This window comes from Rhinolophus sinicus, linkage group LG10 (assembly GCF_036562045.2).
Source record: "Rhinolophus sinicus isolate RSC01 linkage group LG10, ASM3656204v1, whole genome shotgun sequence".
In the NCBI taxonomy this organism is placed as follows: domain Eukaryota; kingdom Metazoa; phylum Chordata; class Mammalia; order Chiroptera; family Rhinolophidae; genus Rhinolophus; species Rhinolophus sinicus.
Window position 1 is genome coordinate 98,575,200 of NC_133759.1, and position 22,449 is coordinate 98,597,648.

The window sequence follows — 22,449 nt, forward strand, 5'->3', positions numbered from 1 at the left end:
TGTGTATTTGAAAGTATTTTTATATAAATAATATTTTGAGACATAAGCACAATAATAAAATATATGTAACTGTAATCACAATTAAGAATATATGTTATAAAATATATCAAGATTACAATATTATTTGAGGTGAGAACCATGTTTAGTCTGGTTCTGAGTCAAGGATACTCGATTGTGCTAATGTTAGTTTTATATCACAGTTTGTTAAGAAACCCTATAGTGAGGTGAATAGTATAAACTAAATTCATCTATTTTTATGTTTTTCCTGACAAAATTTATGTTTTCCTCCTCAAAGCAGAAGCTTCAAATTTATTTTCTAGTATTTAAATTCCTTAGTTAAGGGCAGAGACAAGAAGATTTAAAATGTCTAATCTCTTAGGGTTTAAAAATACAAGCAATTATTGTATGCTGGATTTATTATTTTTGTAGATTAAAATCAATGGGATTTAAGCAATTAATGACAAAATTGCATATAATGGTCTTATGGTATTAATAGTCTTAGTAAGCCATCTGTACAATTTTCAATTCTCAATATAATTGCATAGAGTAGTTTATGTTTTCTAAGGGAAAATCTCTAGACAAACTATGCCTCATTTTACTTCTATTTTAAGCTTATCCCCTGGATGAATCTGAGATCTATGAGTTATTCCTCTTTGGAGATTTGGGAGTTTGCAAAAGTATAGAGATAATAAAATCACCATTTGAAAAACAAAACAAAACTGCATACTATTTAGAGATGGCAGCTTCTTTCTATGCCAATATCAGTATTATATTGTTTTTTTGCATGTGGGGGACCGGGGAGAAGGGAGAAATGACATTCTCCCCTTCCATTTGGGCGTGCAAGTTTATCATTTGGAGATCAGAATGTTTAACCACTTGGAAATCAGTTGGGTGGAATGTAATCTCTCAATTGGCATTTAGTTAACATGTTTCCCTGAAAATAAGACCTAGCCGGACCATCAGCTCTAATGCATCTTTTGGAGCAAAAATTAATATAAGACCCAGTCTTATTTTAGTATAATATAAGACCGGGTCTTATATTATAATGTAATATAACATAATATAACATAACACAATATAATATCATAGTCCGGCTAGGTTTTATTTTTGTGGAAACTCAGTATGTGTCACAGATGATCATTTCTCTTGTAACACATGGGTATGCGCTTAAGGATGAAACCCATAGGCCATTTTGTTTTTCTTAGTGTGAACTTCAGGTGCAAGAAATGAGTTAGTCTTAGTCAATTCATGGTAATCTCATCATTGCTTAATATCTTTTATCTTTTTTATGTTTTCCCCCTTTATCGTCAATCCTTATAATAATTCCACCATGTGTATACACCACCACTTTATTTAATTGAATACATGTCTTTCTAATCTTACATTCATATGTTTATTCAGGTACATGTCCTTAAGAAACATGCTGCTAATTTATTTATTTATTTGTGTAAGGTTTTAATTTACATACAATAGATGGTATTATGTTTTACAATGCACTCCTGATTTTCTCCCTCAACATTAAAAAAACATATATATTATTAGTGTAGGGAGAGGGCTGTAAGCTGACAGAGGCCTTGGAGCCTGCAATGTCATTCATGAGAGGCCTTGCCTCAACATCTCACCCCAGAAAAAATTAGATAACACAAATGTAGTCGCAGGGTATAAAACCTTACAAATACTCAGTACAGAGAGTCTCGTGCCTAGCCCTCCTAATAAGAAAAAAAAAAAGAGTCTGTGAGACTGATCCTTTTGGGGACTTTACCTCACCTTTGTGCTTACACTGTATAGCTCCCTGTTTGGCCTCAAAAAGATGGCTGGTTAGCCAATGACGGGTAAGATTCCTCAAGGGAGGAATGACCTAAGCCAGGCACAGCCATATAGGGGCCGGCTGGAGAACCCGACCCCAGAAAGATGGCTGGTTAGTCAATGACGGGTAAAAACAACCTAAGACAGGCACAGCCGCATAGGGGCCGTCAGTAAAACTCGACCCCAAAAGATGGCTGGCTAGTCAATGACGGGTAAGATTCCTCAAGGAAGGAACAACCTAAGACAGACACAGTCACATAGGGGTCATCTAATTGGCTATATTCAATGATTTAAATTTAACATTAGTTCTCCATCTATTATAAGTTTCTACATATAGTTTTTGTCCCCTGGAGGGGTACATACTACGATTACTATTACATTCATGACACTTTTATCAGACTACGGTAATTTTGTTTAATTCTGTTTGTCTGGTTTTATACATGAGACTCACAGACCACAGCTTAAAGCAAAAAGAGAAGGGGGAGATGTAGGGAGCTGGCTATAAGCTGACAGGGGTCTTGCAATCTGCAAGGCCATTCCCATGGGAAGTCTCACCTCAGCATCTTCCCAGAAAGTACAAGATAACACTAATACAGCCACATACATACAAACTTACAAATACACAGAGCAGAATGTTCTACTGACACCTGCGTGTTCTGCTAATACTTGTTTGTATAGACAGTTGTGCTAACACTGTATATAAACCGTGTGTGAAATAAAGACTGTGCCATTGATCTGCCATCTGTGGATGGTCGACCTCCTGATCCCAGCTTTCCTGTCTCCGTGTCTTTTCTCAATCTCCTTGCCCTTCCCCCTCAGGCTGAGCCCTCCTGGCCGTGTGGGCCGCGGCAATTAAAGTATATTATCCATTATTCTTGTTTCCATCATATATACTTATTATATTTATGTACCCATTCTTTCTGTGATGAAAACTTTGGAGGCCTCCAGCATTCTGGCACGAAAAATAATGTAATTCTGACTATTTTTCAAAATAATTTCCTTCTCTATCCCCCCAAGATCTGAAAGATCTCCTACATTTTTTCTTTAGCTTTATATATTTGTATATACTATTTTTCTCCTTATTTTAAAACAATAACCCAGCACAGTGTACTCTATAATACATCCTAAATGTGCTGATTTATGATGCTTCTCAATTACAAAGCTCCTCTCTTCGTTTCCATTGGTTTAATTGTCTATTTTTTCACTAATTACTATCTGTCTATCCATCCACCCATCCACCCATCCATCCTTCCACCCATCCACCCATCTTTTCCACCTATCTATCTATTTATCTACTATCTGCCTTTGGCTTTATAGTGTCTGCTATAGCAAGTCTTCCATCCTTTTTCTTTTTGTTTCTAAATTGTCTTACCTACTTATGATTCTCTGTTCTTTCAGATAAATTGTAGAAATAATCTATCAAATTACATTTAGTTTTATTCATAATATTTTTTTGTAATGACCTGCAATTGATAGGTTAGTCTTGGGGGGGAAATTGATATATTTTGACTATTTATCCCATCCATGAACAGAGTATAATTTATTTAGTTTTAAAAATTTTTATTAGAGTTATTATTTTCTATTGTAAATGTCCTTTTACTTTAGGGTGATTCCTAGGTATTTGACAACATCTTTGTCATGGCTGTTACTGGTATTTTGTTTTCTGTTATTTATTGTTAAAAACAAATCTATGAATTTTCATGTTAAGATTTTATTTGTAAGTTTTTCTCAACTTGTTAATAAAAATATTTTGTTAATTTTCTTATGTTTGCTATAGAAGAGAAAATATTGTATACTAAAAATAACAATTTCACCTTATTCAAAATCCTTATACTTCTAATTTATTTTCCTTGGCTTATGGCGTTGGCTTATGGCTTTCTTATTATCTATGGCTTCTAGTACTATGTTGGATAGTGGCAGCATATCTGATATTAAAGGGAATATTTCTAAATGTGTGCCATTGATTGTGTATTTGCTGTGGAATTTTGGGCAAATATTTATCAATTTAAGAAAATCCTCTTCTGTCCTGGTTTTCCACTTAAAAAAAAATAATTACCCTATATACTATTTAGATTTGTGGGATGCCGCCTCTTCATCTGTTGAAATGATCATTTCTTTTCTGCGTTAGTCATTAATTTGGTGCATTATGGCCATTCAGTTTTCTGATATTACAGTTGGTGCATTCCTGGAATAAACCCTGTTTAATCATGATGTAGACATTTTAATATAGAAATAGAGATGTTAGCTTATATTCTCTTTAGGATTTGGGGATCTATGTTCATATGTTGAAATGATCTATGATGTCATTTTCTTGTATCCAAATTTGGTGTTAGATTTATACATATCTTTGCATTATAATTAAGGAGTTTATATTCTTTTTATACTTTCTAGAATTTCTTGAATAAGATAGAGATCATCATTGCCTTCAAAAAACCTGATAACAATCCCAGGGTTACTGTTGATTAGCAGGCAACCTATTGACATCTTTGTATCTGTTGACTGTGTTGTGCTGGAAATATTTAACAACAGACTGGGGGTGGGGCGTGCTTCCTCATTTAAGTGTTTGCCAATTTCTGTGGTGTAAGTATTGCCACCATGTTTGATTTCAGGCTACCAATATGAAGTTTCTGAATGTGAAGTTGTAAAGAAATATACATAATTAGCTCCTGTGAACTGGCACAGGCTGGCTCCAACATATCACCCGTCTGTCACCACATCTGACTATGACAACCTTTGGAGAATGATGGCAGCTGCTTCATTTCTGCCTTCCAGATTCTTTACATATTCCTCTTTTGGCCAGCTCTAAGTCAGAACCATTCACAAAAAGAGGTTCTGAGAATCTTACTTTTTGCTTAACATGTATCAATAATTTTAGATTTATTTTTACAATTTTATTTAACAAATAAATCTGCCTTGTTTCAAACATTACATGGATTCAAAGACACTTCAACATATATTGCCCATTCCCAACTAATACATTATTTATCAAATATTTTACTTCTGTGTTGTTGTTCTAACCACACAAATTTGATGACATCTTCACTTTCAGTACATCTTGGAATAAATTTTTATCCACATTTATCATTTTTTGTTCAACATTCCTTTTTGTATTTTAGACTTTTCATCAGCAATCATTTTCCAATTTCCTGATATACATTCTTTAAAACAATTTTAGTGAGTATATGTTAGTTGTGAACTTTTTGTCTGAAAAAATGTATTTGTCTTTTGTTCTTGAAATTGTAAACTTTGCTAAATTTTCAGTTATAGATTCAGTTACTTTCCTTTAGAACTTTGTGAACATTTTATCACTGGGTCTTCTGGCTTTCAATGCTGGTCTGTTTGACCTCAGAAATGCCATCGATGTAATTGCACTTGATTCTTCTTCACAATTTATTGAGCAACTAATGCATGTACTATTAGATCTCACACTAGACTCTGAGTGCATTGAGAATGGGAATAATGTCATATGCAGTACTGTATCCCTAACATCTATTACAAGGAATAAAAAACTGGAGACACTCAATATTTTCAATTACATAGGGAGCTATTGTCATAAGACCTCCTTACTGCATCTATTACTGCAGATTTAGTAAGTTTATAGAATTAGTTAACATTTGCCTCATTAACCCTAGACTGCATCTGTAGTAGGATGTGAGGGCCAATTCACTACATGATTGTAAAGTATCTTTGGTGGCCTCATTTATAGAAACTTCCATTCTACCACTTCAGGTGGTAGTGATGGTTATGGGTATCTTTCTATACCTTTATTTAGACTTTTGTCTTAATTCATTCACTAATGCTACTCTCATTTTTTCCCAGTTCATCCTGGACACCACTCACACATTGTTGTTTCTGAGGTAAAACTCAGAAAACTCCTTGACTCAAAATCTTTCATTAGTTTCTCTCTATTGCTTTAATACACGGTCTAATCTCTTCACAGTGATGTTCACACATTCTTCACTATGGTCCCAACCTTCCTTTTCAAGCTTATCTCCTGCTACATCTTCGCATAGTAACAACAGCTAACACTTACGCATTTTCCATGTGCCTGCCATCTTTGAGAGCTTAATATGTATCATATCATGTCATTTAACCTTTGAAACAAATCTGGGATATGTACCATTATATTCTTATTTTACAGATGAGGACACAGACATTCAGAGAGCATCAATAATTTGCACAAGTTTACCCAGCTAACAAGGGATGAAGCTGAAATTTGAATCCAGACAGCCTTACTCTAGAGCATGTTTTTTGTTTCTGTTTCTTTGTTTACATTCTTCTGCAATGATTCCTGAGTCACAAAATCTACCATGGGCCCAACTTACATTTCATTTCTTGCAAATCTTTCCTCATTTCTCAACTCCTAATGCACTGTGTGTGCCCTTCCATATAGCACAGTCATGGATGCATCTATCATGTTTTCCCAAAAATAAGACCTAGTCAGACAACCAGCTCTAATGCACCTTTTGGAGCAAAAATTAATATAAGACTCAGTCTTATATTACATTATATAAGACCCACTCTTATAATAAAATAAGACTGGGTCTTACACTAATTGTTGCTCCAAAAGACGCATTAGAGCTGGTTGTCTAACTAGGTCTTATTTTCGGGGAAACATGGTCTTAGGTTGGTGCAAAAGTAATTGCGGGTTTTGCAATGATTTTTAACCTTTTTAAAACCGCAATTACTTTTGCACCAACCTAACATTACAGTGATTTTTATCTGGGCCCTTTCTCCCTGGGTTAGTTTCAGGAGGGTCAGTTTCTGGAGGGTCAATGATGTCTTTATTTCTCCTGCAGGAACTTGCATGGGGATTTGGTTGAGCAGATTTAGGTTTAGATGCCACTTCTGCCGTCTTGTAGGTGTGTGCTCTTGAGCCAACTACTCAATGCCCTGTGTGTCTGTTTCCTGACCTGTAAAATGAAGATGACAGCCCACCTCATGGGGCTGCAGTGAGAGAGAAACAAGGTGATATGGGTAAAGCTGTGGGCACAGAAGGGTTTTCATCCAAGGCTCCATTCTCTCTTCTTCCCACGAGTATAGGACCTTGCATGTATTGCAAGTTTGGTAAAAAGTTGTTGAAATGATGCACGAATGCCCACCATGTCTGTCCCTGGAAGACTCCACCAGTGTGTCCTGAGATTGTGTTCTTTGCCTGGGATTTTCCTGATGTTGTCCCTCCTCCTCTCAAATGTAAGTTGCTGACCTTGTGGTGCATTTTTCAGGTCACCTTACTTTTCTAGGTGATAGTGGCTTTGATTGGTTCAAGAAATAAGCTAATCCTTTTTATTGAATTAGTTGTCTAATGTTTCTTTCTTTGACAAGTAGGTCTGAATCCATTTCAATGAAGAAACTTCTGTAAACACTGAATCCTCCATGGGAGTTAGCTGTCAGGTTTACAGTGAGTTACTTTAGATATAGGGCTCTTTTTTTTAAGGATCCCTCAGGGCTAATGTTCTCCTTCTTAGGACAAACCCTACTTAGATTTTTTTTTTTCTCTTGTGCCTATGTGCAAATGGTATAGGGTTTGTCATTTGGATAACTGGGGAGTTGGAAATAAAATTCCTCATTGCTGAGATCACTTTCAATTTAACAGATGACAAGTGCAAATCTCTTTTATTTGTGGGTGCCATATGCTATCACCATGATCAGCAGGTCACAATGGGTCCTGCCACAGCTGGATATGGGGTTCTATCTTGCCACTCAATATCATTGTCTGCCTTCTGAATGAGATTCAGGAAAGTTCTGCAGCTGTCAGCCTCTGAAGCAGACGTGCTTCCATCTCTGTTTTCATGTAGAATATTTTTGGAGTCCACATCTGGGTTCTAAAATAAAGTGTTTTTAAAAGGTCATTGCTATATATAGTCTCTAAAGACTTAGTTTTATTTACGCATTGTTTTTCTTCTACTCTGTTTATCTGGCACAGTTTTAATAGTAAGAGCAGCTCTTATGAATACCTTGGAAAAATAATACAAACCCGCCCTTTTGTATACTGTGTGATAGCTACATAACACTGACTCTCTCTGCAAATGTAATCAAGTGAAGCAATCTTTTATACAAAACAAAATAAAGCTGTTGTTTTAATTAGTGTGAACATACCCAACAAAACAAGGCTAATTACTGGAGGGGGGGCGGAAACAGAAGGGATTTTGTGAGAAATAGGCCATCTTCCTCACTAGGCAGGTTTTTTTTCCGTTGCCCCAACTCTGGAGAATAGGAATTTTGATGACATTAACACAGCTTATTAATGATCATTGTAACTCACTCTGTCCACTTAATTAAATCATCAGCTACAATTGGTAACAGGGGAGCATAATTTAAATGGAGCTGTTCTGAGAAACTAGATGCCATCACACTCTTAAATATTTAATACTCCCTGTGGCTGGATTAACGGAAAGGTTTAAAGAACCATTTAACCAGGTCTTTCAAAGGTGATGGACAGACATTTTCTATGGCACTTTTTATTTTTTTTTAAAGACTAATTATAAATAAATTTTTGCCTGAAGTCTTTTTTCAGTGGTTATAATGTAGACTGAGAAACCATAATTAAAATTGTTTTTATTTTTCAGTCCATTGAGAAGAGCTGAGCCCCTGAAGGAGAATTGGTTTATTTTAAACACTGTATTAAGACCAGGAAATAGATTTACATGTAATCACATTAAAAAAGTTCAAAAACTAGATAAGAGGCATACATATTTTATCAGTCTGTTTACTGAGCATTTACTATGTGACAACACTATGTTAGGTTGTGGGATTTAGTTAAAATGAAATGATCTCTGTGGATTATAACAGGAAACATAGATATTAATAATTACCTGTGTAAGGAGTGTTGCAAAGAAGAAAAGGGAATTGGCAAATCTTTCATTTGATACTTATCCATTCTAGGTCCTAAAAGGGGGAAAAGCCATTATGACCACCTCCCCTGAACTACCTGTTCTGGCCTTTCTAACCAGTCCATGTTTGCTAAGTGGTTGCGTACAATGTTTTTTTGTTTTGTTTTTATCTCTTTAGACAAGTTTGGATTATGTTTTCTTGGTGGATGTGTTGAAACAAAAGTATTGGTATTAACTTCCTGGCACTCACACAGGAAAAGTGCATCATCTCACGTGCGCCGGTAATGCAGACAAGGTTAAGAGAGTCCATGATTGGTTCAAAGGACCTTTGAGGGTAAATGTGAAAATGCAATAGATCGGGTATAATGGCCACTCTTCTCTTTCTATTCTGGATTTTGCTTGGGCTAAGGACTTGGGAGCTTGACTGTTGTTAGAAACTTGAAACAGACCTTATGAGTATTGAGGCTGTAGAGAACTTCCAAACCAAACACCATGAACATTGACAAATTTCTCTGTTTTAGTTCTGTTGCGTTTACATGATAGATTGTCAAATAAAAGGGCATGAATGTGACAGTTTAGTTTCACATTAATCAGTTCCTGCTTTATTGCTATCACAAAAACTTCTGGGGTCACGATCCTGGAGTGTCTGTGATTCTGAATCTCATAAATATAGCTTTATAATGTCCATGTGAGGTTATTAATATTAATTGCTTGTGGTTTTCCCACGGTGTTAAATTCTCCATTGCTGTTTGTGGTTTATTCTGAATTCTGTGGTTGGAATTTATGGTGTTCCTGAGATTGTGCACTATTCTGCAGTTTTGAGTTGCCATATACAATCTTAGGAGACATAGTGGCTTTTTGGTCTCTAATCAGTTGTCCAGAAACAGAAATGCTTAGGGTTCATGTAATTTTCCCCCTTATGCTCATAAATTTCTCTCTCCGAAGATTGTTGGACGCCTCTTTTAATTTCTCTAAGGCTCAGTTCCCTTCTGCAAAGTTGTGATAATAGCAGCAACTCCTTCATCGTGTAGTGGAGATTAACTATGTAACATATAAAGGGGGTGAGCCTAATGTGTGGTATTTAGTAAGTGCTAGAATAATGTCATTCACAAAACCTATTGGTCCTGTCAGTATTAGATAACAGGCTATAGCACAACTCACACTCCTTTTAATTTGCAGGTGTGAGCATTTGTGTTCCTCTGCCTTTTTGCCTTCAACAATGTCAGACCTCAGCCTCCGGTAATCATAAATAGCAACCTCTGAAAGTCCCTTAATTTTTAGAGGCCACTTGTGCACCTTTGAGTATACCGGCTCGCTTGCTTCTCTGGATAATACACTGGAAGAGGTACCATGTTTTTTCTAAAAGGGAAAAGTACAGGAGGTGGTTCAAGATGGTGGAGTAGAAAGATCCCGAACTCACTTCCTCTCACAGGCACAACAGATCGACAGCTCCATATGGAGCAATTTTCTATGAAAAAGACCTGAAAACTAGCTAAGCAGCTCCTCCACAACAAAGGATAAAAAGGCCACATCAAGACTTGTAGGAGAGGCAGAGACATGGTTTCACCAAAACCTCCACTTTCAGCATGACAACTCAGAACAGGGAGAGAATGTCATAAAGCAAAAATCTATAGCGTACATAAAAGGTAATGAGAAAGGAGACTAAGTGTAACACTGTGGAAAGTCATCTAACCGCAAAGTAAGCGAGTAAGAGAAGAGAGGAACTAACTATAAAACATGCAGGAAAGAAACAAAATCAATAAAAACGTATCTATTAGTAGTTACTTTAAATGTAAATGGACCAAATTCTCCCTCAAAAGATAGAGTGGATGAATGGATTAAAAACACCCATCCTGCTGCCTATAAGAGACCCACTTCAGATATAAGGGTGCACACAGGTATTTATCTTTTTTCCCCATATAAAGCATACCCCAGGGGAATAAATGAATAGATGTTGACAGGATTGGGGTGTCAACATTTTGCATCAGTGGATTTAGGTGTTGATCGTTAATCATATTAAAATCATAAGAAGAGTGACAACCAGACAATGCATGCTTTCTGATGACCTACATATAAAGTAGTTCCGTCAAAATAATTGAACCCAAAACTGATCAAGCATCTAACTTCCAATTAACAGGAAATCTAGGGATCAAAGGCATATATTGCAAATAGTAAAATCCAGACTTTGGGATATTGGACATGACAAATGCAAGAAAAAAAAAAGAAAAAGAGAGAAAGGAAAAGGGGACCTTAGGGATTTTAAAAGGCCTAAGAAATTTTATTTCCTTCAAAGAGAGTAATTCGAGCAAAGGTTAACAAAGGCCTCTCTGTCGCTCATATTCCTTTCTATTTTCTGACTTAACATTGACTGATTATGAAAATGTTAAATCACCAAAGAGTTTAGTAAAATTGTTAAGTCAAATTAAATGAGAGGAAAAGCATAGTGTTTCTCAAAGCCTTAAAGGGTATCATGCGTCTTTTTAAATTTTTTAATTGGTGTACGGAGCTAAAAGAAATACTAATTCTCAAGGTAACTCTTGGACTGTGATTACAAGAATAAGGAGAGAGAGGGAAGGGGTGAACAGGTGGAATGATCCTTCAAGATATCTAGTCTGCCATATTGATCGACATGACATTTACGAAACTAAAAAGGAAAGTGGCTTATGAATTTTGTTAACTTTTGAATATTGCATACTAAACATGGGTTGTAGTGTGCTTGCCTGTTTGTTTGAATGGGTAATATTTCTTTCTCACTTCATCTCTGAGAAAATCTTTCAGAAGGAATTTTTGTTGACCACAGCTGGTGAAGTCCTAGCATTTAGTAGTTCACTTGTCTGTTTGTATTGGGTACTGATTGTCACCAATTGTCTGGTAGATAATTAACTCACACTCAGATTTCTAGGTACTATATTACCAGTGACCATCTCAGAGCTCTTTGGTACAAACCCTTCAGGATTAATATGGTGCTTCCAACTGTACCATGTGGGGGAGAGGGATGTCCTTTGGGCCTACTAGATTAAAATCCCAGGACTTTTGAATGATATCAAGAAAGATCTTTCTTCAATGCTGATTATGGTTTTAGGTACAAAAAATTTGATTTAAACTAAAACATGCTAAGTCTTGGAGAACCCAACTCCCTGAAGACTGTTGCAAGCAGAGGATATTATGACATGTCTGCAGAAGGTGTTGCCCAAGGTCTTCCATTACTCTGGAAAAATGCTTATTTTATTTTATTTTCGTCTTTTCTAGTTACACCTGATCTCAGTGAGGTTTCTTTTTCTCTGCTCCTGGCCAGGTTGCCACGCTCTACATCATTAACCCTAAACTCTAGGGAACTGATCCCCTGACAGCATCTTTGATATTAGATTAGATCCCTTCCAGGCTGCATTTAATTGACTGAGTTCCCGGGGGAATAGCTGGTTTCTGTTCCCTCTGTTTTACTTGGCCACTCTTCTTTAGTAGCTGGCTTGCAAAAGTACTATGCCTCATGAAGAAGTAAGTGTGACAGATACAACAAATGCCTTTGATGCAGAATTCTCTCTCGCTTTTTTTTTCCCACCTTCTAATAACATGTCTACAGTAAGAGCTGTCAATAAGAAACTTTGTTATTTTTGAATCCTCTTCCTCCAAGTAATAAGAAAGTTGCTTTTTCCCACTTATGTCCTTCCCACTGCACCTTATCTATTTTTCTGAAAATGAAACACAGGAGTACTGGTAATTAAATCACCAGTTCTTTTTCCTTGGCTCAAGTGTCTTCACTTCTGTTTTTTTAATTTTTAAAATCTTTCACTTTTTTAATGACTCTTACATTAGAATCATCTTTGCTGATCTCTCGTTTTCTTGCAGTGATGAAAAAAATTAAAACTACCTTGTTTTCCCCAAACTATAAAAGTAGTATATGCTCAGTGTCAAAGAGTCAAACATTGTAGAGCTATATGTAGAAATGCAACGCAGAAAATATGAGATGCCCATAATAACCCCTTTCTTTCCCCCAAACCTAATCTTTATTTTTTGATGTGTTTTGATTTTGTCATATAGGCATAGTTAATTTTTAATGGTAATGATATCATTTTCCAACAATTAAAAAAAGTGAGCTTGGGGTGTGATTGTTAAAACTCATTTCTATTCTTTCTGTAAGATATATCTGGAAGTTCTTGAGCCAAGACCCTGGGAGTCCAGTTTGTAATTGCAGATTTACAATTGGTTGAAATACTGAAAATCTGGTTGAGTCACTGAAACCCTTCTTTCTTAGTCTTTTCCATCCCCCAATTGAGCTCTGAGTTGTTACATAATGTTCTCTAATGTCACAAGCCCTGGATGTCAGCCTCTTTGTTCTCTGCCCTGGCCCTTAATTCTCTGGTGTGTCTTCTCATGATACGATAGCTCAGGGTTAAGACCACATAAATGTGTTAGGTTTTGGCTTTTCTATTTTGCTACCGTGTGGCCCTGGGAACGTGTCCCCATCTTCAAAATGGGAAGAGTACCAATTCTTGTGGTTGTTAATTCTTAAAATTCTCTTTGTGTCAGAATAATCTCAATTAAGAGACTCGGAGAGAACCATCTGCAAAGCACTAGTTTCCCCGTCTCCTTCAGAAAGACACAGGGCTTTGAGGTGGAGGTGAGCCTGGCAATGACTGGGTGTGCCTCCCAACTCCCCACAAACTATGCTTTACCCTGAAACCAAACTGTTCAAGCCCCTATTGCCAACCCCTTCACCCCCACCCCATGCCTAGTGTTACGACTTTTTTTTTTAATAGTTTATTTTTTCTTCTAAGAAAATGAATTAGTAGTACTTCAGATCCAGGGCTTTTGATGGTGACTTTGCAGCTATGCCAGTGAATTGAAAAATAATTTTGTGCTAGTCAACAGAACACTGCCAGCGTAATGCTCACTCACCCGCCTCCAATCTCTAAATAAGATAAAGTAGTAGAGACAATAATCCCAGCCTCTCTCTTTTTTCCTGGGTCTTAGGATAAAATAACCCTATGAGGAATTTCCCCTAACATTCTTTCTGGTGAGTTATTCTTGGGGGAAGACATTAAAGAGCAGCTGGTTCTGCTCAGGTAGACAGAAATTTTGCGAGGCCATTTAAACTCTCTGAAATCTAGATACAGACTGGAGCTGTTTAAATTTTTATTACATTCACTCATCAAGAAGCAGCCCCAAGACCCTACACAAGTCCTTTAGCACCTCCAGGAATGGGAAAGATGTTTCTAGAAGATTCATGACATCAGGCCCCACTGTAAGCTACATCCATCTCAAAGCATGACATGCCCAATTCTTGAAACCAAGGATGGAAGACTAGGTGAAAAGGGCTTGAAAATTGGCAAAGTTACTATCCTTTTCTTCTCCTTTGTTCTATGACACCAAATAAATGAGATTTTTTTTCCCTTTTGTGTCCATTTAAAGCATCTTAATTTGCTTAAAGCTTGTGTGTGAGCTGAGGAATGTTAAGAGGTAAGAAATGAATGGAGTTAGCCCACCCACGCCATCTCATAGTACCTGCAGTACCTGATACCTGTAAGCACTTAGGAAATGGTTGCTCTCATGATGGTGGGTGGTCCTGGCCCCATTTAGGGGCTTCTTGTTCCTTTATTCATATTCTTTCCCTGACCCTCAAATGGCCCTTGTCATTTCAGTGAACTAAAAGTTATTACTTTGTTGTTCTCTCGCTTGTCTTTATCTGTGGTGACCTGGCTATTCCCAAAGTCAAAGGTACTGAGTCCGCCAAGGTGGGGATGAGAAGAAAGACCTATATACAAGAATTAACACTTTAATTTGGCTCCTCAATAGGTACTTCTTACGTTGCAACTCTGGATTTGTTTTTCCAATTTCTAATTGTCCCTGACCTTGAAACAAATCAACAATAAATCTCCTAGGGGCTCTGTTAGAGGGTAACTCAAAGAGCAGCGCCCAATTTCATATTTAAAATTCTTTCTTATGCTAATCAGAGCCTCAGGATTGAGTTAAACACCTTAGCTCATTTTCTACTTTTAGATGATCGTGTCATTTATTCATGTGTTTTAATGTCATGTCTGTTATATACCATGCATTCTTTTAACATTGAGGAAAGAATTTCCCTGCCCTAATGAAATGCCTATGTCAGTTGGGGAAATAGAAAATAAATAAGAAAACATGTATAATTATTTTTGGAAGAGTAGTGCTAGATGTAGAGTGTCATGTAGAAAGGTAAAGCTGACTATAAAACAAGAATTATTTATGGGAGAAAGGGATACTTTAGATAGAATGATCAGAGGGTGTGCTATTTGGTCAAAAACCTGAATGGAATTAACAGTCATTCTGTCCTAAACCATGGGTAAAGAGAGTTCCAGATGGAGGAAACAAAGTATGAGACCAATCCAGAAATGATCTTGGAAGACCAGAGAGGCTATAGTAGAGTGGGTAGAGGGCAGGGTGGCCCAGAAGAGCCCAGAGAAGAAGCCACAAACTAGACTGTACAGAGCTGTGTAGGCCATGGCTCAGAGTTGGGGGTCCTAAACCTACTGAGGACCATTCCTACTTATTTAAAAATTTCTATTCTGAGTTTGTTAGAAGAACTTGCCTCATCATCATTCCTTCCTGGAGATCAGTCAGGGCTTCTCATATGATACCATATTTCATTGATTATAAGCTGATTTTTTTCATAATTTTTACATTTCTGAATATGGGATATGACAATGTCTTATAGTAGCATCTCATAGTTTATTTGACACCATTTGTCTTTCTTTTTGGTAAATAAGAAATGGAGCGTCTTATAATTGAGGACGTCTTAGATTTGGTGAAATATGGCATGTCCAGTTTTCCAAATTGTTCCTAATTGATATCTCTCCCATCTCCCTAGCTTCATGGTGACCTGATGGAATGGAATGGTCAGAAGCTCTTAAGTATTGAGGTCTTTTCTTGTAGAGAGAACGGATGACTTTCAAGCATACACACTTGGGAATCTGTCTTTCTTCTAATTGTGCATTTTCAAGATGATGACAGACTGGAATCAGGAACATGCCTTAGAATTTTGGGATAGAGTTTGTCATGTGCAGAGTTAGCTGGACCACAAAGTAAGTGAACCTACTACCCTGACTTTGTTGCTAGTCTGCACTAACTGAGTTAAGCAGATAATAATAAACCATTTGTTGGTTTGGCATGTTTTCCTAGCTGTGTACAATTTAGATGATTCTTGCATTTTCTCTGAGGTTTTTAAACCATGACCGGGATCCCATATTTTATGAATGGACCTATGGAGGTCCCCTATGAAAATTATTGTTTGCTTTCTTTACCATAGACTTCGAGCATATTGAGGGGAGGTATGGTGCCATTCACTTTCATATTTTTATTACCTACTAGAATGCCTTGGTCATTGTAGATATTCAATAAAAATTGATTAAATTGATGAAAGATGTCACAGTTCATGACCTCAAGTAGTTTATGGTCTAAGGAAGATCTTGGTTCTTAGCACTGAAACTGAACCTGATTCCCAGTTGAATAGGGCCAAACGTGTATGTCCTACAACTCAGACATCAAAATGAAGTGGCTGTCTTTATGATTTTTGTCTGATCTCATCTTGCTTTGGACTCCCATTTCTGATGACAACAGAAAATATTTAAACTTCCTGTTTAAAGTTATCTCAAACTCTTTTGGGATAAAAATATTTACTTTGGGTAGACATTCAGTCAGTTTCAAGTTCAGGAAGGTATCACGTCTATTTTTTCCCTCTTCTTCCTTCTTCCTTCCCAAGATGATATCATGTTGGGAATGACCTTGATACAAATGATGTATTGTGTGTCTTGGCTGGTCACCAATGAGAATTAGTACATCAAATCACTGAGTGTCTGTGCAAGTGGTACTGAGGCATGGCATGGTTTGGTCTTTTAGGGGCATGTCATATTAGTACCAAACTGCCATTGTGTGAGGAAGCCCAGGCCAAACAGAAAGGCCATGTGTATGTATTCCACCTGACACTAGCCACAAATAAGTTCTCCAGCCGATAACCACCAATGACTGCCATTGATAGCTGAGTGAGTATGCCTTCAGATGCTTCCAGACCTCAGGTTTCAAGTCTTGCAGCAAAGGCTTCATCCAACAGGGAGCAGAGATAAGCCATTTCTATTGCGTCTTGTCTGAATTTTGACCCAAAGGATGCATAAATAACACAGTTGTTTTATGCCGGTAAGGTTTGAAGTAATGTGCTCTGCAATCTTTGTTATGCAACACTTTTTCCCTCCTTCTTTCCTCTATTGGAGGACAGTCTTAAAAACAAGGGCTATTTTTTCAAGACCATAATAATGAATATTTTAATCATAGAGTGCTTTTTAAATGTGCATTACAGAAAAGCATTCCGTATGTTTTTGAAAGGACTTTTGCTAGAGCCAAATTATGTGAAGATTTTTTTTTTTTTTAATTCAGAACAATTCCACCAGCATTACCTCAGGCCAAAACTATTTTCATTAGAGAAAAAAAAAATGTTTTTCATTTCCTCAAATGATAATATGTGCACCCAAATAAGTACAGAGTTGAAAGTCAAAAGTTGTGATGCAGCATGCCGCGTTACTTGATCTCTAGCTGAATGTTAGTTGCATGATTATTGGAGTTCGTTGTCACAGCAGGGTGGGGAGAGGATGTGGCAGCATCAAAAGGAAATTACATATGCTGAAAAATATGGGTGAAAATGTCTCCAGCAATTACCACAGGTCATCTGTGCAGCACGCAGTAAATGGCAGAGAAACCGTGCTTCCTGTGGGAAGGAGCAGAGAGGAGGGTTAGAACTGGGCTATTGTGCTATGCTGAATCAAAAGGGACCCCCTATTATGCAGGCTTGGAGTAAACAGCAATATTAGTATAATGAGCTGTAATAAATTACTAGTGGTTTTTAAGATTTCTGCCTTGTTCTTTCAGGTCAGCAGAAATGCCATCATCTTTCTTTGCTTTGTGTCGTCTGCACTACCCTTCTAGACCCAGATGATTCCCATTCTATTCCAGCTGGCTGCCTTTAGCTTTTTGAATTAGCACTCAACATATTTTAATTCAATTTGGAAACTAAGGGATGCCTGAACTTATTTAGCCCATCCATTCAAGCGTCTTCAAGTGCAATTCTGATTAAGGCAATTTTTCTAATTATAATTTTAATTCTTCATTTTTCTCTCTGTTTCTCAAAAAAATTAAACTCTGCTCCATTGATGACTAGAAAACTCTAGGTAAGCAATGTAAGACAGTAGAATTTAAGTGGTTCTTCCTAATTTTTCCCTAGAGGAAAAGATATGTATTAAATCATGGTAGATTTATGTTGATTATAACAGTCTTGTGTATAACTCAGTATTTTTACCCAGATTTTATGGGTAGTCTGGGGGTCAAATTGTGTTTCTCTACCAGATAAATACACATGAAATAAACACCTAATTTGACATGGTTAACCTATTAGACAGGTGTTTCTCTTGTTACCTAGCTTCCAGGGGTTTTAAAAAGGTTCAGATATTTGCATTTTAAGGACAAACTCAGCATCTTTCTGCTTCAGTAAACTAAGTATATATTCTCTACATCTCTTTGCTCTGCTTTTTGAAAAGCTCTTTCTTCACAGTAGGAGACAGATGCTTGAAACCAAAACAGAAAGTGAGACGCTGCTCTTCCCACAACAACAACAAAAAAGTGCTTTTCCTGTGTTGCCAAGGGTAAAGTGTCTTACAGCTGAGCCATGTTTAATCAACTCGAGTGGATGGTGGTAGCTCTTCTCTGGTCTGCTCATCACACTTTGCTGTCTCCCCTTTTGGGTAATGCACCTAGGCTTCTGAACAAAGGAATGGCTGGAATTGTGGTCAGGACTTGTTTCTATTATCCATGTCTCCTACCATAGAAATTGGCCCTAAGCATGGGCTCATGAACCATGCAAAGATAAGCAGAGTCCTTAAGTGATATTCGTATGTAGAGAGAAAGAGGCTCAGGCTTTCTGATAAGGGTGCTTGTTTGGCTATGGTTCCTTCCCATGGCTTTTTCTTTTCTTTTTTTTTGTCATTCTGACTAACCTATTTTAGTTAGAGGACACATACATGCAAAGAGAAACAGTGCTGAAATGAAGGAAAATAGGTTTAGAGAGAACATGTATGTCCCAGTAGCATGGATTTGTTCTTATTTTCCCCGCGTCCTAGACTTTTGTGGCCTTTCCAACAATTCTGTAACCTACTTCAATATTCAGCCATATTTCTGACACATTTTTCTTTTGTAAAAACTTAGTTTGAGTTGGGTTTCTATGACTTGCCACTAAGGCATATTACATTGCCCTATGGGGAATGGGGGAGGGATATATGTAAGCATGTATTTCCTTCCATCATGAGAGATAAATGAGACTGCCTATCCTTATTACCTTTTTTTTAGCACCCATATCTTCTATTTATAAATAATTCAAGAGATATGCATTAACTACTACTGTGTACTGATTACTGAGGTTGCGAAGACCAATAAGAAATCAGTTCTATTCTTTTTTTTTTTTTTGTAATTTATTGGGGTGACAATTGTTAGCGAAATTACATAGATTTCAGGTGTACAATTCTGTATTACATCATCTATAAATCCCATTGTGTGTTCACCACCCAGAGACAGTTCTCCTTCCATCACCATATATTTGATCCCCCTTACCCTCATCTTCCTCCCCCCACCTCACTTACCTTCTGGTAACCACTAAACAATTGTCTGTGTCTATGAGTTTCTGTTTCTCATTTGTTTGTCTTGTTCTTTGGTTTTGGTTTATATACCACATATCAGTGAAATCATGTGGTTCTCTGCTTTTCTGTCTGACTTATTTTGCTTAACATCATACTCTCAACATCCATCCATGTTGTCACAAATGTTCTTATATCATCTTTTCTTACCGCTGAATAGTATTCCATTGTGTCTATATACCACAACTTCTTTATCCCTTCATCTATCGAAGGACATTTTGGTTGTTTCCATGTCTTGGCCACCATAAGTAAAGCTGCAGTTAACATTGGAACACACGTGTCTTTATGGATAAACGTTTTCAGATTTTTTGGGTAGATACCCAGGAGAGGGATTGCTGGGTCATATGGCAATTCTATTCATAATTTTTTGAGGAACCTCCACACTGCCTTCCATAGCGGCTGCACCAGTCTGCATTCCCACCAACAGTGTATGAGGGTTCCTTTTTCTCCACAGCCTCTCCAACACTTGTTACTATTTGTCTTGTTGATGATAGCCATTCTGACTGGGGTGAGGTGATATCTCATTGTGGTTTTGATTTGCATTTCTCTGATGATTAGTGATATTGAGCATTTTTTCATATGTCTATTTGCCATTTGTATGTCCTCTTTGGAGAAATGTCTCTTCAGGTCCTCTGCCCATTTTTCGATTGGTTTGTTTATTTTTTTGTTGTTGAGTTTCATGAGTTCCTTGTATATTTTTGGATATTAGCCCATTATTGGAGGCACTGTTTACAAAAATCTTCTCCCATTCAGTTAGTTACCTCTTTATTTTGTCAATTGTTTCTTTTGCTGTGCAGAAGCTTTTAAGTTTCATATAATCCCACTGGTTTATTTTAGATTTTACTTCCATGGCTTTTCGAGTCAAATTCATAAAATGCTCTTTGAACCCAAGGTCCATAAGTTTAGTACCTATGTTTTCTTCTATGCAGTTTATTGTGTCAGGTCTTATGCTTAAGTCTTTGATCCATTTTGAATTAATTTTGGTACATGGTGACAGATAGCAGTCCAGTTTCATTCTTTTGCACGTGGCTATCCAATTCTCCCAGCACCATTTATTGAAGAGGCTGTCTTTCCTCCATTGTATGTTTTTAGCTTCTTTGTCAAAAATTATCTGTCCATATTTATGTGGTTTTATTTCTGGGTTCTCAATTCTATTCCATTGGTCTATGTGTCTGTTTTTCTGCCAATACCATGCTGTTTTGATTATTGTAGCCCTGTAGTACAAGCTAAAGTCAGGAGTGTGATACCTCCATTATTGTTCTTTTTCTTAAGATTGCTTTGGCTATTCGGGGTCTTTTGTGGTTCCAAACAAATCTGATGATTTTTGTTCTATTTCTTTAAAAATGCCATTGGGATTTTGATGGGGATTGCATTAAATCTGTATATTGCTTTGGGTAATATGGCCATTTTAACTATGTTGATTCTTCCAATCCATGAGCACGGAATGTCTTTCCATTTCTTTGTGTCTTCTTCAATTTCTTTCAAAAATGTCTTATAGTTTTCAGCATATAGGTCTTTCACATCCTTGGTTAAGTTTATTCCTAGGTATTTTATTCTTTTGCTGCAATTGCAAAAGGAATTGTTTTTGTATTTCTTTTCTGAGATTTCATTGTTAGTATATAGGAATGCAATGGACTTTTGTACGTTGATTTTGTAGCCAGCAACTTTACTGTATTCGTTGATTGTTTCTAATAGCTTTTTGGTGGAGTCTTTAGGGTTTTCTATATATAGCATCATGTCATCTGCAAAGAGTGATAATTTAACTTCTTCATTCCCAATTTGGATGCCTTTTATTTCTTTCTCTTGCCTGATTGCTCTGGCAAGGACTTCCAACACTATGTTGAAAAGCAGAGGTGATAGGGGACAGCCCTGTCGTGTTCCTGAACGTAGAGCAAAGGGCTTCAGTTTTTCACCATTAATTATGAGATTAGCTGAGGGCTTGTCATATATGGCCTTTATTATGTTAAGGTATTTTCCTTCTATACCTATTTTATTAAGTGTTTTAATCATAAATGGATGTTGTATCTTGTCAAATGCTTTTTCTGCATCAATTGATATAATCATATGATTTTTGTCCTTTATTTTGTTTATGTGATGTATCACATTGATGGATTTATGGATGTTGAACCATCCTTGTGCCCCGGGGATGAACCCCACTTGGTCGTGATGAATAATCTTTTTAATGCATTGTTGTATTCAATTTGCTAGAATTTTATTTAGGATTTTTGCATCTGTATTCATCAGAGATATTGGTCTGTAGTTTTCTCTTTTTGTGCTGTCCTTACCAGGTTTTGGTATCAGGGTAATGTTGGCCTCATAAAATGAGTTAGGGAGTACTGTCTCTTCTTCAATTTTTTGGAAGAGTTTGAGCAGGATTGGTATTAGATCCTCTTTGAAGGTTTGGTAGAATTCACTAGTGAAGCCATCTGGTCCCGGACTTTTGCTTTTGGGAAGGTTTTGGATGACTGATTCAATTTCGTTACTGGTGATCGGTCTGTTTAGATTTTCCAGTTCTTCATGGTTCAGCCTTGGAAGGCTATATGTTTCTAAGAACTTGTCCATTTCTTCTAGGTTATTGAATTTGGTGGCATATAGTCCTTCATAGTATTCTTGGATGATCCTTTGTATTTCTGTGGTGTCCGTGATAACTTCCCCTTTTTCATTTCTGATTTTGTTAATTAGTGTCTTCTCTCTTTTTATCTTAGTGAGTCTAGCCAAGGGTTTGTCAATTTTGTTAATCTTTTCAAAGAACCAGCTCTTTGTCACATTAGTTTTTTCTATTGTCTTTTTTATTCTCTATTTCATTTAGTTCTGCTCTGATTTTTGTTATTTCCTTTCTTCTGCTGACCTTGGGTTTCATTTGTTCTTCTTTTTCTAGTTCTTTAAGGTGTAACATGAGGTTATTTATTTGGGATTTTTCTTGTTTCTTGAGATAGGCCTGTAATGATATAAATTTCCCTCTTAAAACTGCTTTCGCTGCATCCCAAACATTTTGGTAGGATGTATTTTCATTGTCATTTGTTTCTATGTATCTTTTGATCTCTCCTCTAATTTCTTCTTTGACCCAGTCGTTCTTTAAAAGTATGTTGTTTAATCTCATGTATTTG